This window comes from Leopardus geoffroyi, chromosome E3 (assembly GCF_018350155.1).
Source record: "Leopardus geoffroyi isolate Oge1 chromosome E3, O.geoffroyi_Oge1_pat1.0, whole genome shotgun sequence".
NCBI lineage: Eukaryota > Metazoa > Chordata > Mammalia > Carnivora > Felidae > Leopardus > Leopardus geoffroyi.
The window spans coordinates 23,973,503-23,990,255 of NC_059340.1; the positions used below are offsets into that span (position 1 = coordinate 23,973,503).

The following is a 16,753-nucleotide window of genomic DNA, read 5'->3' on the forward strand; positions in this document are numbered from 1 at the left end:
TTACAGCCATTTTTTCTTACTGATATAATTTAATATAACTAGAACAAGTCTTGCATAAGCATTATCTATTTAATGTGGAGATAAGTATCATATATTGGTTAAGACTTAGCCCTTCATGGCTTTTCTCCCTTCTTCGAAGTAAACTAGTAAAAACCCATCCTCTTTCCCCATATGCCATAATGAGCTTTCCAACAGCTGTCTCCAAACCAGTTTTTACTGATGAAGGGACTAGTAATCTATTTTCAGTTGATCCAGTACCTCAGGTGAAATAAAACTCTGGGAGGGAAAAAAAAACAAAAAACAAAAAAAACTTTTGCACCAGAATTATTTAAAACTTCGCAAATTGTTCACATCAGCTCACGAAGCACAAGTTTAGCATAGCCTGCCATCTAAAGGGATGACCTCAGTACTTCCTGAAAACAATGATTCATTATTTTATAGGAGACCTTGTCAAAATATTTGCTAACTTTACTTTTAAGACATTTCAGGATTGCATCTTCCGTCCATTATCTTACCTGAGCAGCAGCCGGGACTGAGCATGCTTTCTCTTCTACTGATCACCATTACACGTTCTTGCACCTAACAGAAAAACAAAATCATTTGCAACTCACCTTGGTCCTTGATCCCGTGGGGAGGAGGTGGCTACAAATAGTGCAGACACACATCTATCCACTCATTCAACAAGCTTTCCTGTGGAGGCCTGCAAAGGGCCAAGGTCGTGGGAACAAAGATTAAACAAACAAACAAACAAACAAACAAACAAACAAAAACACCCGGTCCCTGACTGCACAAAAGTGATTTCCCAAACCAGGAGCAATTATTAAAAATATGGATCCCAGATTCCCGCCTCAGGATTTCCGAGTGAGTCAGATTCTCTAGAGGTGGGGCCCCCACAAAGTGTCTTAACAAAGGCCTCAGTGCATTCAGACACAGCCAGGTCCAGCCATCTGTACAATGGGAGAAATCCTACTGACGGGGGTACCAGGGAAGAGACAACTCGGGACAAGGGGACTGATCCCGTGGTAGCACTTTGGATGAGGATCTGTGAGGGGGGGGTTATCAGTCAGGATCCAGTCAGAAGGCAGGAGCCAGACCAGTGACTGGGGGTTTAGGATAAGGACTGTTAAAGAGGCATAAAGTGGGAAACTAGGAAACAGGAAAAAGCTAACTCCAAGGCATTACAGAGAGATCCGCCGCAGGAGAGCAGCCACCACCACTCCAGTTGGGGCAACAAGGGAAGAGGTTGGAATTATTAAGGCTCAGCAGGCTCAGGAGGACCCCATGGTTCTGGAACCCAAATCTGGGATGCTGGCCAGTCAGTGAAGAACTCTCAGATCAGACTGGTTCCGTGAAAAGCTACAGACTGGATCCTGGCCAGAGAAGTATTGTTAAGGAAATGTGCAAGGGAACAGGAAGAAGCAAGTCTGATCTTCCCATTTCCAGCTCCTCAGTTCCCCCCCCCGCCTCTAGCGCCCCCTATGGACAGAGCCTAACTTGGAGCAGCTGGCACCGCAAAAATGTGGTGGCCAAGTCCTGATCCCAGCACTACAGGGATAGAGAGGGCTGGGTTTAGAAGTGAGAGACAATAATTTAACAACTGCACAGTGGATGAAAGAAGAGAAAGGAATTTATTCGGGAGGCATCGTGCTACCTTACAAAATGGAATTGTACTCAATCCTCATAATCCTATGAAGAGAAAGCCCAGAGAGGTCAATTCACCTGTGAAAGGTCACACAGCAAGTGGCAGAATTGGATTAGTCCCTATTAATTCCCTGAGTTGACGCCAGCCCTGGCAAAAGACTCCAATTAGGGTGTTATTCTTCCTTCCGCAATTCTTTTCCCTGGAATTGGCTTCCATTCCACCTCACCCTCAAGACAGGCTGTGTGTGCCCCAGATATAATTTAGTTATGTAAGAGGTAAGTTTTCTTTTCCTGATCTTCTGAGTTTACCAGGATTTCCATGTAACTGGGGTGTCAGTGATGCCTGTCTCAACTGGATGGATGATGGGGGGACAGTCTCAAGCTGGAAGTCAAATCACCTCAAATAACCCCCTCTAGAGCATAAGAATGTGACCACCACTCCACTGGTATCCTGGATCCCATCTCTGGGGGCTTCTCCTGGGGTGGTGAAGGGGCGGGTGGGACAATGTTCACATGGTGCGATATGACAGAGACAGAGGAGATTCGTGGTGAGGATAGGCCGTCCCCGTGAGGACATCAGACAGGCTCCTAGATGCTGACACAAGGAAGTCAAAGCTGACGGGAGTAATGAGAATCCATGGACCTGCTCCAGTGGAGGCTGGGCTAGTTCACCCTTAGTTCACTTGCTTAGAATTAGACTTTGGACCCCACTGGCTCCTTTCTCGATTTCTCCTCCTCTATAAAAGCAAATTTGAAAACCTTCCATCCTCCTCCAGACTTTATATGGCATGAGATCCTTCAAAAAGTTGTCCACACTCACAGTATCCCCCTCTTAACCTTTCACCCTCGCTGATCTGGCTTCTGCCCCCACTTCTCCATGGAAACGGTTCTGACTAAGGTGACAAATAATCTACTGGCTCGTAAACACAATGGGCCTTTCTTAGTCCTTTTATCACTTGACTTCCAGTCAACGTTTGGCTTCCATTTTGAACCATTCTCTTCCATTGGCTTCCAAGACTTGGATGTAGATACACGTCCATTCTACCTTCCGGCTCTGTATCAGTGAGAGTTCTTTAATCTCAAGCAACAAAAACCAACTCTGAGGGGCAAAATAAACTCATCAGAAGGTTCCGAACTAGTTCATGGCATGCAGTTGATTCAGTAATAGCTCTGATTCTTCACGCTTCCCCGTATCCACACTCTTTAATATGAGGCTCCTCCCGCCCCTGTAACTTGCTTTGACCAAATGGACACTAGCAGCTGTGACACGAAGAGAGGCTTGAAAAAGCATTAGCACTTCCCATTCTTTCCCCTGCTCCTCTGCCTTTATCTTGAGAACATGCCCTGGTGACTTGCTGAAGGATGAGACGTGTTGGATACAGCTGGGTCACCCCATTTGTCCCACAGAAGTCACCTGGAACCCAATCAGTTCCCAGCTGACCCCCCAGACATATGAGAGTCCAGCAAGCACCAGTAGTTGTTTTGTGAACCTTCAACTAGCTGCAGATCCAGGAGCGGACCTACCAGGAGTCTCTACCGGAAGACCACCTATGTGGTCCACAGTTTCATGAGCTGGATAAATGCCTAGTGTTTTAAGTCACTGAATTTTGGGATGGGTTGTCCATTAGCTTGTTAGGGCTGCAATGACAACCTGCCACAGACTGGGTGGCTTACACAACAGAAAAGTATCTTCCCGCAATTCTGGAGGACAGAAGTCCAAGATCAAGGTGTCAGCACATGTCTCTCTCCCTGGTTTGCAGATGGCTATGGATGGCTGTGTCCTCGTGTAGTCTTTCCTCTGCGCACATGCATGCCTTGATTCTCTGTGTACCCGGATTTCCTCTTCTTATAAGGGTATCATTCAGGTTGGATGAGGGCCCACTGTAATGACCTCATTTTAACTTAATCAGCTCTTTAAAGGCCCTGTCTCCCAATACAATCACATTCTGAGGCCCTGGGGCTTAGGACTTGAGCTCTATGAATTTGGGGAGGATATAATTTGTCACAGTTTGGCACACCGCATTCTTATGGCAATAAATATCGGCTATATGCCAGAGGAAAAGCTCAAGAACTCCCAACAGGACAGGAAAAGGTAGCGCTAAGGATCCACAGAATAGGATCTAGTAGACAGTCTCTTCAAGCCGTTGTGTTCAGGGTGAACCAGCTTTTTTTTTTCTTCTTCTCCTTTCTTTCTTTTTCTTTTTCATGGGTAGGAAGGTTCCTTGTGTCATTCTCAATAGTTAGGTTCCAGAGAAAGAATCTGACTGGCCCAGCCTGGGATCTGTACCCTTCGCCAGCACCTTGATTCACAACCCCACCAAAAACACATGCTGCGGCAGAGAGGTGGTACCCAAAAGCAATACTGAAATACAGTTGCCAAAAAATGGGGCATGAATTCTGGGCAGAGGCAAGGAGCAACTTAAGTCAACTATGAGCTCTGGCTCTTTTTCCTGGTTTTATAACATCCACTTTGTCCACAAGCCAGGATACGAGGAACGCTGGCCCATGTTGGATGATAGACTGAGCACCCCAAAGATTCCTAAACAACTGGAATCACAGCACAGAGCTGGCAGGGTGGAAATGAATAGGGATCAATGTGAAGGCCTGTACATGAGTCCAAGAGAAGCAACAGCTGGTGAAGGACAAGAAAAGAGTGTTGGTGGGGGCGCCTGGGTGGTTCAGTCTGTTAAGCATCCGACTTCGGCTCAGGTCATGATCTCACAGTTCATGGATTCGAGCCCCACGTTGGACTCTGCTGACAGCTCAGAGCCTGAAGCCTGTTTCAGTTTCTGTGGCTCCTTCTCTCTCTGCCTCTCTCCTGCCCACGCTCTGTCTCTCAAAAATAAACAAATGTTTAAAAAAAATTTTTTTTAAGATAAGAGTGTTGATGCTTAATGGTAGCGTGTGTGGACAACGCCATAAGCTACTACTGGAGGGGCTGGCCAAGGATGGTGGGCTGACGCAGGGCTCAAAGAAAGAGTGAAGGAATATTGCCTGGTCCTGATCCTACCTGAAGTTCTGTGTGGCTCGCCTGGAAGAATATAGCCTAAGACTACTGGTTGAGCGCCCGCTATATACCAGCACTGTTCTAGTGCTTTGCCTGGATCATCTCAGTTAATCAACACAAGCACACAGGGCTCTTATTCCCATTTTACAGACGAGGTAAGTGAGTCAAGGAGAGGTTAAGTAGCTTGTCCAAGTTCACACAGCTGTCACGGAGCCAGGTGTGGACCCAAGCAATCTGACTCCAGAGCCTGTGTTCATAGCTGTTAGCGAGACTGGCTCCTGGGAAGTGGGACAATGATACTCTGCTCTTAGGTGGGGGACAGGAGGGAACAGCACCTACTGTGTACTATACATGCTAGGAGCTTTAAGACACATGAACTTATTCCCTCTTGGAAGATAAGCATTATAGTCCCCATTTTAAACATGGGCCTTCATAGGAAAGGAAGGAGGATGTCTGGTTGAGTAGCTGAAGGAATTGGTGGACTTTTACTTGAAAGTGCCCCTTCAAAAGGCGTACATTTAGGAGCTAGTAGGGCAAATACTTGAGGGTTGTCAGGATTGAGTTTACTCTCTTTAGCTTCAAGAGGATGGAGTTAGGGCAACAGGTAGAGTTTACAGCAATGTAATTTGGTCTCAAAGTTATAAAGGTCTTTCTGATAGCTTATTAATACTTATAATCATCCTAAATATAATAGTACAAATATTATACCATTTACTAAGCATTTATTATGTGCTAAGAGCTGCACAGTCATTATATATATATATGGTCATTTTATTTATTTAAGTTTATTCATTTATTTTGAGAGAGAGAGAGAGAGCGCGCGCGCACAGGTGGGGGAGGGGCAGAGAGAGAGAGAGAATCCCAAGCAGGCTCTGCACTGCCAGCACAGAGCCCAATGCAGGGCTCGAACCCCTGAAACTGTGAGATCATGACCTGAGCCGAAATCAAGAGTCAGACGCTTAACCAACTGAGCCACACAGACACCCTTATATTGTCATTTTAATAATAAAATCACAGTAACGGTTGTTATCAAGCACTTACTCTATGCCTGGCACTGTGCCACAGCTTTGAACGGTAGGCACTATTATTATTCCCATTTTATAAATGAGAAAGTGAGGCACCGAGAGATTAAGTCAAGGTATCCAAGGTCACACAGCCAGGAGAAGGTACATGAATCCACCAGTCTGTCTCCAGGCCAGAGTTCCTAACAGTCATGCCGCATGGTCCCTCTGGAACAGCAGTGAGGAATCATGGGCGCGTCAATGGAAAACACCGGAGTTCCATCACCTAGTGTGTGACTGTCCTGGCTGAAATCGAGGCCCCTCCCACCCTGGGAATCTAGAGACCAGGAGCACAGACCCAGTGAATAAGAGCAGATAAACCCCCGACACAAATGGGCATGCAGGCCCTGCCCCGCCCGGCCCCCTGGGCCCAGGCTGCAAGGCCGGATACTCAAGGCACAACCGTCTCAGCCCTGCTGAGACCACAGCGCGTGTGTTTTATTAAAAGGAAGTGTTTACCCGGCCTACTCCTGGCAGAGCTGCAGTGGCAGTTTATTAGGACTTCATTTGGAGTGTAAATTGTTGCTGGTTTATAAAAAGGTTCTGCAGAGCAGCTCCACCGGGATGGCCCCAATCCGCAGCACAGGGCATGTGAGCCTTTAACTAAATCATTGATTTCCCTCTGGAAGGAGCAGCCCAGATAAGAGCCACTCACTTCACTGCTTAGCTGCTGTCTTCTTGCACCTGGAGGGCAAAGGTGGGAAGATTCCCCCTTCCCTCCTGCGTCCATCTCTGCAGGCGCTCGCACACACGCGCACATGCACCGCTAACCTCTCTGAGGGCCTGTGACATTCCGGTACGCTGGCCCTAAAAGGCCAGTAGGGTCTGAAGAATATGACTTTGAGGGGGCATTTGGGAGCATGCTGCCTGTTGACCTTGCGTTCAGTTACGGTACCTGATTCATCTCTAAAGTCAGACAGGTTTCGGTCCAAATGCCACTTGGATGACCTTGAGCTTGATTACCAAAAGAAAACAGAACACACAGCTAACTACGAATTTTTGATAAACAATGAATAATTGTTTTTACAGTAAGAATGGGACATGCTCGTCTGAAATTTACATTTAACTGGGCTTCCTACATTCTAGTAACACTTTCCCGGGCAGAGGACTGACCTTCTCTAAGCCTTAGTTTCTCCATCTGTAAAATCTCAGGATTTTAGGAGACTCATGCAAGGCAAAAGGCCTGTAAAGTGTTTAACACGATGACGAGAATACTGCTACTGCTCAGTAAATGTTACTGCTCAGTAAATGTTATCGGCTATGTCATTCTTACTCTACATGTTAAATAACCCAATCTGCAGTCTATTGTGGTCATTTGTGCACATCGTCACCTCGGGATTCACTAGAGGACTGGTCCATCCTAATCTTTGTGTCCCTTAATGCCTAGAAAGTTTCTGGAAAGAGGAGGTGCTAGGAATATACGCTAAATGACTTGACAATTTAACAGTTGCAAAAAATCACGAGCCAGTGAGTGAAAAATAATAAATGATCCTGGGTGTATTTATCCAAAAAAGCAGGATTCCCAACTTTGAAAAAGAAAGAGCAAGGTTGCCTGTGGACAATTACGTATAGTGTCCCAGGAGAGATAAGGACACCCAAGCTAGCCCACCGTGGTTCAAATGCTGACCCCCCCCCTCTTCTCTGTGGCTCCCAGTTCGCTCAGTTTGCAAAACAGAAGCAATAATAGTACTACCTCCAAAGGTTCGTGCATGGTCGTACTTGTCAAATACTTATTGCAGCACCAGGCACGTAGAACTTGGTGTGTAATTAAGAGTAGCTACTGTTGGGGCGCCTCGGGGGCCCAGTCCTTTAAGCGCCCGACTTCAGCTCAGGTCATGATCTTGCGGTTCATGAATTCGAGTCCTGCGTTGGGTTCCATGCTGACAGCTCAGAGCCTGGAGCCCGCTTCAGATCCTGCCCCTCTCTCTCTGCCCCTCCCCCACTCGCGCTCTGTCTCTCTCTCTCAAAAATAAACAATTTTAAAAAACTTTTTTTCTAAGTTAAAAAAAAAAAAAGAGTAGCTACTGTTTATGCCAGCCCTCGCTCTAGGAACATTGACAGGAGAGCAGGGAGCACAGGACGCAGAGGGTCCAGTGGAAGATGCGGAAGACACAGGAACCTCTGGCCCACAACTTGCAGGCCAGAGCAGGGATGCCCACCTGTGCCCTCAGAGGAAAACAGACTCTCTCAAGGAGACTTAGATAAGGAAAACAGTCTGCAGAGAGGCAGGCCATCACACCAGCACCTGACACCCTTGTTTAGCATCTATCTCCTCCTACCGGAATACAATCAGTGAGGGCAGGAATGCTTACATTTTTTTGTTTACTGGAATATCCTCGAACACCTAGCACAGAGTGGTGTTCCCTCCCTTCCTTCTTGCCTTCCTTCGAGTGTGAGATGCTCACACGCTTACATTTTTTTGTTTACTGGAATATCCTCGAACACCTAGCACAGAGTGGTGTTTTCCCTCCCTTCCTTCTTGCCTTCCTTCGAGTGTGAGATGCTCACACGTTCAAGGCTAGAGGGAAAGGGCTAAGGAAGGAGAAGAGACAGAAAATAATGAGGAGACACATCCTACAGATGAGGCAGGAAGGAATGGAGCCCTCTCACCTCTTGGCTAAGCTCGTTCACCCAACAAACACCTCTTGTACGTCAACTGTGATGTCAGGACTTGCCGTCCACTCGCACCCACCTCCCTCTGTAGTGGGGAGTGGAAAACAGTACTCAGACGCTGAAAGAATGAAGTTGACCTCCCTGTTGTGACTGAGAAAGGCCTCCGACGTATGCCAAGTTGGGAGAATGTGGAGTAGCACATTCTTGCTTTCGCACACGCACACGTGTGTGTATGTAGGTGTTTCTATCACATAGAACATTCCGACAAGGAAGGAAAAGAAACTGCTCAGAGTGGTTGCTCCTTAGGGAGAGAAATGGGGAAGATGGAGGTTTCTGGAACAGGACAGAGCTAACTCTGCATTGTCTACCATTTTGTTTTATCAACTATTTGGCCACATACGCTAACTACTGTTTGCAAAAGGAACTTGTGATTCCATCCTTCAGCCATAACCACTGTTAACATTGTGGTGGATATTCTACTATTTTTTCCAAAGTACATAAACTTTTTTTATTCCCCACTAAATACTAATGTTTTGTATCCCAGTTTTTGTTTTTGTGTTTGTTTTTCAATATTTCACCATATGTTGGGGGCAGTTCCTCACATTATTAAAATAGACTTCTGATTATAATGGCCATGGTAGAGCTATCTCCTACTGCATTTAATCAGACCCTTCTTGTTAGACATTGAGTTATTCTGAGTTTTCTAACCATTATAAATGATGCTGTAATAAACATCTTTTTTTTTTTACGTTTATTTTTGAGAGAGAGAGAGAGAGAGAGAGCGAGCGAGCATGAGCAAGGTAGGGGCAGAGAGAAAGGGAGACACAGAATCTGAAGCGGGCTCCATCCAGGCTCCGAGCTGTCAGCACAGAGTCCAACGTGGGACTCAAACTCACAAACTATGAGATCATGACCTGAGCCGAAGTTGGACGCTTAACCGACTGAGCCACCCAGGTGCCCCGTAATAAACATCTTGTATATCCATGTCAGATTACTTAATGAAAATTCTTTGATATGAAATTGCTGAAAGGCTAGATGTGTCTATTTTAATCTATATAAACACAGAGAAAAATGTTTATGCTATATTTGGAGAAAGGCAAGATATAAAATAGTGTGACTCATCTTTGCTCAGCCACATGTGGGTGTGTCTGTGGGTGTATGTGTATACACACGCACGATACACGTCTCACATACATACACAGATCTGTAGGATAGAGAAGGTTGAGAAGATGTATACCAAAAAGTGAATTCTTTGCTGTGGGGGGTGGGATCTGGGGTGATTTTCACTTCTTGTTTCTATTCTCGAAAACGCCAGATCCCTCCTCCAGCACTGAGGCACTCCTCCAAGCTTCCAAGATACGTTCCAGGAACTGTCCTCAGCTGCAGGAGTGGCCTCACCCGGGTCACACATGCACTTCTAGGGGACATCTGCATCCAGTGACCGGTCAATGCCGGCGTACAAAGGCCTGGTGTCTTAATCCCAGCTCCCCAGCTCCCCAGCTCCCATGGGAGTGGCTGGGGCCTTTGTTGCGACTGTGTCATAGCTCGATTTCTCCCTCTGACTAGCCCCGCTTTCCAGGTGAGCCAACCCACAGCATCTGAAATGAAAACTTACTCATTTGGTAATGAGGAAAAGTTTCAATTTTAAAAAATCCTTATGAAATGCCCTACTTTTCTCGTTGTCGATGATTTTCCACTATGAAAAGTTGTCTGTTCTCCAAAGTGACCAACAAAATGCACTATGATATCTGTTGCCCTGGCTCATTCAGGGAAAGGCACTGAAGGCAATTAATCAATTAGTTGTTTTGTCTTCCAATAAATTCCCTTCCAGTGGTGCCTGACCCTGGCCAGCTGACATTTCCATAACCCGCTTGCCACCTTATGTGTGTTAAATGACTTCTTATTGTCCTAAACTTGGAGATTTTAATCTCATCTATTAAGCCAGCAGGCCCAGTAATTCCCTGAATGCATTTTTATTGACTTTGTAAATCAGACTTCCCCACGTCAGGGACTGTGACCAGGAGAGAGGTGTTTGTCTGTGAAATTGGCTGGACACAGACCATTGACTGTGATGATAACTGGTGATTTGTGGGGCCAGATAGACAAGCCACATGCACTAAGCAGATTAAAATATAACAAAACAAAAAGGTTCTATTACCCAGGAATACTGGCAAAGGGCAGCAGGATGTTTGTGATAAAAGATAGAAAACAAACTAATTCCAAGTCTGGAAGGAAGCCCAAAACAGCGCTTTGCTCCCTCTTCGCTGAGTCAAAGAGAAAGTGTGGGGCTGCTAAACACAGCTAAATAAACCAATTTCTGAAAGCCCTTTAGCAAAAGTCAGAGCAAGCTTGGTGTCTGCCCCACCAGGCCCATATTCGTGATGTTGTACAAATCCTTGCCTCTTGTGGCAGGAACAGCTTACAAAAGGTGCAGTGACAACTTTAAACAGCTTCCAAGAACACTGTTCTGGTGGCTCCGTCCCACTGAGGATGAAATCTAAACGGTTCAGCCTTTGCCGACTGCTCTGACTTTATCCTTTGTCACTGTTCTCCTGCCCTATTGCCTTCTTGCTGCTATTCCAATAACACTAGCACTTTCTGCCCTCAGGGCCTTTGCACCTGCTGTTCCTTCTGCTCTTATATCAGATTTCTTCATGTCCAGCTTGGACACTTGACTTAGGTCTCTGGAAAGATGTCACCTCCACACAGATGCTTCCCTGGTCACTCAATCTGAAATGCACCCCACCCCATCACTCTCAATTTCTCCATTCACTAGTGTTTTTACTCATTGTATTTATAGTGAGCTGAGGTCATATTATTTATTATAGACTTGTTGTTTATTTTAAACTGTAATCTTCCAGAGAACAGCATTTTTTTAAGTTTATTTATTTTGAGTGAGAGCGAGAGAGCAGGGGAAGGACAGAGAACAAAGTATCAATTTTTTTAAGTTTTTACTTATTTTGAGAGAGAGAGAGAGAGAGAGAGAGAGAGACATTAAGAAAGCAGGGGAGGAGGGGCGCCTGGGTGGCGCAGTCGGTTAAGCGTCCGACTTCAGCCAGGTCACGATCTCGCGGTCCGGGAGTTCAAGCCCCGCGTCAGGCTCTGGGCTGATGGCTCAGAGCCTGGAGCCTGTTTCCGATTCTGTGTCTCCCTCTCTCTCTGCCCCTACCCCGTTCATGCTCTGTCTCTCTCTGTCCCAAAAATAAATGAACATTGAAAAAAAAAATTTAAAAAAAAAAAAAAAAAAAAAAAAAAGAAAGCAGGGGAGGGACAGAGAAACAGAATTCCGAGCAGACTTCGCACTGTGGGTGCAGAGCCCCATGCGGGGCTTGAACTCACGAACCTCGAGATCATGATCCAAGCCGAAGTCAGATGCTTAACCAACTGAGCCACTCAGGCGCCCCATCAATTTTTAATTTACACTTAGACTAGTTAAAATTAAATATAAAATTCACTTCCTCAGTATCACTAGCCACCTTTCAGGTGCTCAATAGCCATGGTAGTGGCTACTGTGATGGATCCTAAAAAGGTTGGGCATACACTGCCCGTGATTTCCCTCTTCCCACTGACTGGGAGGCCGTAACAACCAGAAGTTCGACTTGGACCCAGAGATGGAAGCCATGTGGTTGGTGCTGACAAAACCAACCTCCCCACCTGTAGACAGTTATGTGAAAAAGAAAGCAACTTCCATTCTATTGAAGGCTCCATATTTTTAGGTCCCTTTGTTATGACAGCTGAGCCTATATCCTAACTGATAATACATCTACTGGAGGTTTCCCATACCTCCTGGTCCTAGCTTTACTTCTAAAAACATTAACTATTATTTTTTTTAATGTTTGTTTATTTTGAGAGAGAGAGAGAGAGAGATTGACAGAACATGAGCAGGGGAAGGACACAGAGAGAGGGAGACACAGAATCTGAAGCAGGCTCCAGGCTCAGAGCTGTCAGCACAGAGCCTGACACGGGGCTCGAACTCACAAACCCTGAGATCATGACCTGAGCCGAAGTCGGATGTTTAACCGAGTGAGCCACCCAGGGGCCCCATAAACATTAATTATTATTAACAATACCATCAGTATTAGTATGTCTCAGTTTATATTTTCCTTGGGGCATTACATCAAGCACTCCTCAATATCTCAGCCTGGGGGCGCCTGGGTGGCGCAGTCGGTTAAGCGTCCGACTTCAGCCAGGTCACGATCTCGTGGTCCGTGAGTTCGAGCCCCGCGTCAGGCTCTGGGCTGATGGCTCAGAGCCTGGAGCCTGTTTCCGATTCTGTGTCTCCCTCTCTCTCTGCCCCTCCCCCGTTCATGCTCTGTCTCTCTCTGTCCCAAAAATAAATAAACGTTAAAAAAAAAAAAAAAATTAAAAAAAAAAAAAATCTCAGCCTGTTATGTCAGCAAATTTCCAACTTTGGGCTCCAGGGGGAGCTCAGGGTGGGCAGAGATTACCTAGCTCAGGCTCCACCACTGTGATGGTTAAGTTTAAGCATCAACTTGACCGGGCCTCAAGATGCCCCGACGTTTGATCAAGTGTTATTCTGAGTGTGATATTTTGTACAGGTGTTTCTGGATGAGATTAACATTTGAATCCGCAGAATGAGAAAAGTAGATTCTCCTCCCTAATGTTGGTGGGCCTCGTCCAATCAGTTGAAGGTCTGAATAGAACAAAAGGGCTGACCAGTTAAGAGGGAACTCCTCTTGCTTGCCTGACCACTGACCTGGGATCTTGGTTCTTTCCTGTCTTCAGACTGAAACATTGGCTCTTTCTGGATCTCAACCCTGCCAGCACTTGGATGATTGTTGCAGCATGAGCTTTACTGGGTAAAGCCTCCAGCTGGCTGATTACAGAGACTCATCAGCCTCTGTAATCATGTGAGTCAATTATTCGTTATAATAAATCAATCTCTCTGACTCTCTGAGAGAGGGTTCTATTCCTTCCTGCTTCATCTGGAAGATGTGTCTCTTCATTATTTTCCACCTCTACTTCTTCCCTGAACTTTTCCCTTTGGGGGAGGGGTGGGGAGAGAGACAGAGAAAGAGGAAGGGAAGGTGGGAGGGAGGGAGAGAGGGAGAGAGAGAGGGAAGGAGATAGGGAGAGCGGGGTACACAAAGGGAAGGAGGGAGGGAGAGAAGAAGAGAGGGAGGGAAGGAGAAAGAGAGAGAGAGGAGGAGAAGGAAAGAGAGAAGTTTCAAGAAAAAGAGATCTTATTGGTTCTGTTTCTCAGGAGAACCAATGTAACCACTAACTGGCTGGGTAACCTCTCTGTGCCTCAGTTTCCTCATCTGAAAAATGGGAGAAATGACCATCCTCTACTGTCAGTTATTCTTGTTATTTTATTATCACAACACAAGGACTGCTGGGAGGGGGGGTGGGGAATAAGTTGCACAAGCATGTATGGGGCATTTCAAATTTAAGGTCTCCGGCTGTGTTTGGCCCTCAGCACGCAGACCAAGGCTTTTACACCTCCCTCTCCTGCTGCCCTCAGCAGCTGGGGTGCTTCACACTCACATTACCACCTCCTCTTGCCCCTTAAATTAGCCCAATCCTCTTGGATTGGACCCTGCCTTCCATTTCAGAGAGAAAATGATGGCTTCCAGGCATGAACTTGTTAATTAATTTTGTTTCATCTGTTCCTGCTTTTGATCTTGTGCTTTCTCTCTCTCTGTCTCTCCTCAGGGACATCCACTCCACATTAACTTTTCTCTCTTTCCTAGACTCCTAGCCTCAGAAGTCATGCCTGGGGCCATCTTAGTCTTAAAAGCTTCCCACCATCCAGCGTCCAGCATCTTCCTAGCACCCTGTTGTCCTCCCTCGGTCCCTGCCAGACTTCCTGCCCCTGCCTTTCACATACTTACTAGCACTCCCTCAGGAGGTGCTAAGGAAAGGGAAGAAGCCAGGCAGATTGCTGGGGAAGATTCCAGACAGAGGATCAAAGTGCACGGGCTCCAAGGCAAGAGCATGCTTGGAATGGTCGAGGAACATCAAAGCCAGTGTGGAGAGTGAGCAAAGGGGCGAGTGATGGGGGGTGGGGGGGTGAAATCAGGGCACAAGGTGCGCCCACACAGGGTGGAGGGTTGGCTGTGGCTCTGAAAAAAGTGGAGAGCTGTTGACGGCTGATGAGCAGAGAAGTCACGTACTCCCAGCTACATCTGAAAAGGCTCCTTTTGCAGAGAAGCAAGAGCAGAGACAGGAGACCCATCACAAGGCAAGTACAATAAGCCAAGCAAGACAAGAGGCAGCTCAACCAGAAAGGAAGCGTCAGAAGCAGTGGGAGACGCTGTCCCACTCTGGCTGTGTTGTGAAGGCAGGGCCAGGGGAATCTGCCGCATCTGCTGGTGTTTCTTCGGGTGAGGATTACAGGAGAGAGAGAGGCATGCAGAATGCCCCCAAGCTTTGTCCTTTCTCACCTGCCACACGCTCCTCTGCCACACGCTCCTCCCCCGGCCACCTGCCCTCCCTTCCAGGGCTGTCATAGGGCCTCACATTTACAAGGGCCTCACATTTAGAATTCTGGCCTAAACCCATTCCCCAAATTGCAAAGGTAAGTACGTAAAATAATGATGGCAGGAAGATGCAAGAGAGATGTAGTGAAAAGCAAGTCAAATTCCTGTCCATCATCGCTGGCAGTCGGTAGATCCTGGATAGTGTCCGCGTTAATAAACTAAGGAACGGCAGTTTTTGCATATTATTTAGAGATATGGAGGTGACCACCAGAAGAAATAGTTTAAAAGGGTTAAAACCAGTTGCTTCTGAGAAACAGGATTTTGGGCGGGAAGCAGGAGGACAAAGACTAGTGTTTTTCATTAAAATCTATTTTGTACTGTTTCTTGGTTTCTTTCTCTCTTTTTTTAAACAATGAACATGCACTCTTCCATGCTAGTATTCTTTAGCACAAGACTTACTACATCCTCTTGTGTTCAACCGGTGGTTACATTTCTTTATTTGTTTGGGTTTAAAAAAATTCCCCGTATTGGCATTATAATGTTGATCTTGCTATAAATTTTTTAAAGAGCTTCAGCAAAACAGAAATGCTTTAGCTCCCCAATGACACTGCCTGTAAACACCGTTTATAAGCTTGTTTCCCACAACATTTTGAATGAAATAGCTTAGTATTTCAGATCAAATTTGCTGTTTGCATGTTTGGGGTTTTCTTTGACATAGATCATGGCACATCTGTGTGTGTTTTATTTACAGCTACAACTTGGAAGCTATCGCAGAGAGCTAACTGGCATTGTTTCCAATTATTAAGCTGCTGGTTAAATATCCATGCAAAACAAAGCCAATCTTGGCTGCCTCCATGTTGCCTAAGTCCAAGGTGAGGACTAGATGGCTTTTGCAGTCTGGACCGAAACTCTCTTTCCTACATCAACCGACAACCCCTATTCCCCCTTTGCACCCTCCTCCTCCCCACCTTCCTTCTAGATATTCGCCACCCCGGACAGCAAGCACCTGCCAGCCTATGTGCTAATGCCTGTGCGGGTTTGCTCTGCCAGGTGATCTCTTCTTTCAAGGACTAACTCGAACATGACCTAGTCAGGCACCTGTCTTTCTACTGCTAGGCCTATTGCCATGGCCCCCAGAGCAGACCGGTTTCCTAAGCTTGTCTTCTTATCAGGCTTTAGACCCTTGGAAATTTTGGTGACCGTCACCTACCTACGCCCTCTCTGCAGGCTGCCTGCTGAGCGGGAAGCTCTGAGCTCCGCTGTCTGTGCCGCCCCTGCAGGTGAACATTCATGCTTTCACGCATTTACACATTCTACAAACCTTCATGGGACACCTCTGGTTTTGTAGGCACTGTGCTAAGTATTAGGAGCACCATAGCGGGCATGGGGCCCAAGACACCATGTAATGGGAAAAAGGGGGCAGTGAAACAAGAAATGACAAGTGTCATGGGTGCTTGAAAAGAAGATGTTCAGCATGCTGGGAGAATATATATAAATAAGGATGACTAAATGGGGGAGCAGAGAGAGTTGAAAGGGAAGTGACGTTTGAGCTGGTACCTCAACTCTGTGCAGCAGTTTGTCAGGCAAGGTGGGCAGGGGGGATGGAGGAAGAAGTGTGTCCCAGCAAAGAGGACAGCAAGTGCAGGAGTCCTGGAGGGCTGGGGACAGAGTGAGTGGACTTGAGTGGCACAAGCACAAGGGGGCAGAGGCAGCAGAAGACAGAGAGGTACACAAAGCCAGCTCATCAGAGGCCTTGCAAGTCAGTTCCCTTGCAAGGAGGTTGGACTTTATTCTTTCTTTCTTTAAATTCAAGTTAGTTAACGTACAGTGTAGTCTTGGCTTCAGGAGTAGAGCCCAATGATTCATCTCTTACATACGACACCCAGTGCTTATCCCAAAAAGTGCCCTCCTTAATGTGCATCACCCATTTAACCCATCCCCCAACCCACCTCCCCTCCAGCAACCCTCAGCTTGTTCTCTGTATTTGT

At 46.5% G+C, this 16,753-nt stretch overlaps 1 long non-coding RNA gene across 1 annotated transcript in view; it reads right to left on the reverse strand.

Annotated features, from left to right (window-relative positions):
• Positions 1 to 403: 403 nt before the first annotated feature.
• LOC123588717 overlaps positions 404 to 16,753 on the reverse strand; it is a 95,348-nt gene continuing 78,998 nt past the window's right edge. Inside the window, exon 4 of the long non-coding RNA XR_006707988.1 lies at positions 404 to 579. This is a non-coding gene — a long non-coding RNA (uncharacterized LOC123588717). The remainder of the gene's footprint in view (positions 580 to 16,753) is intronic.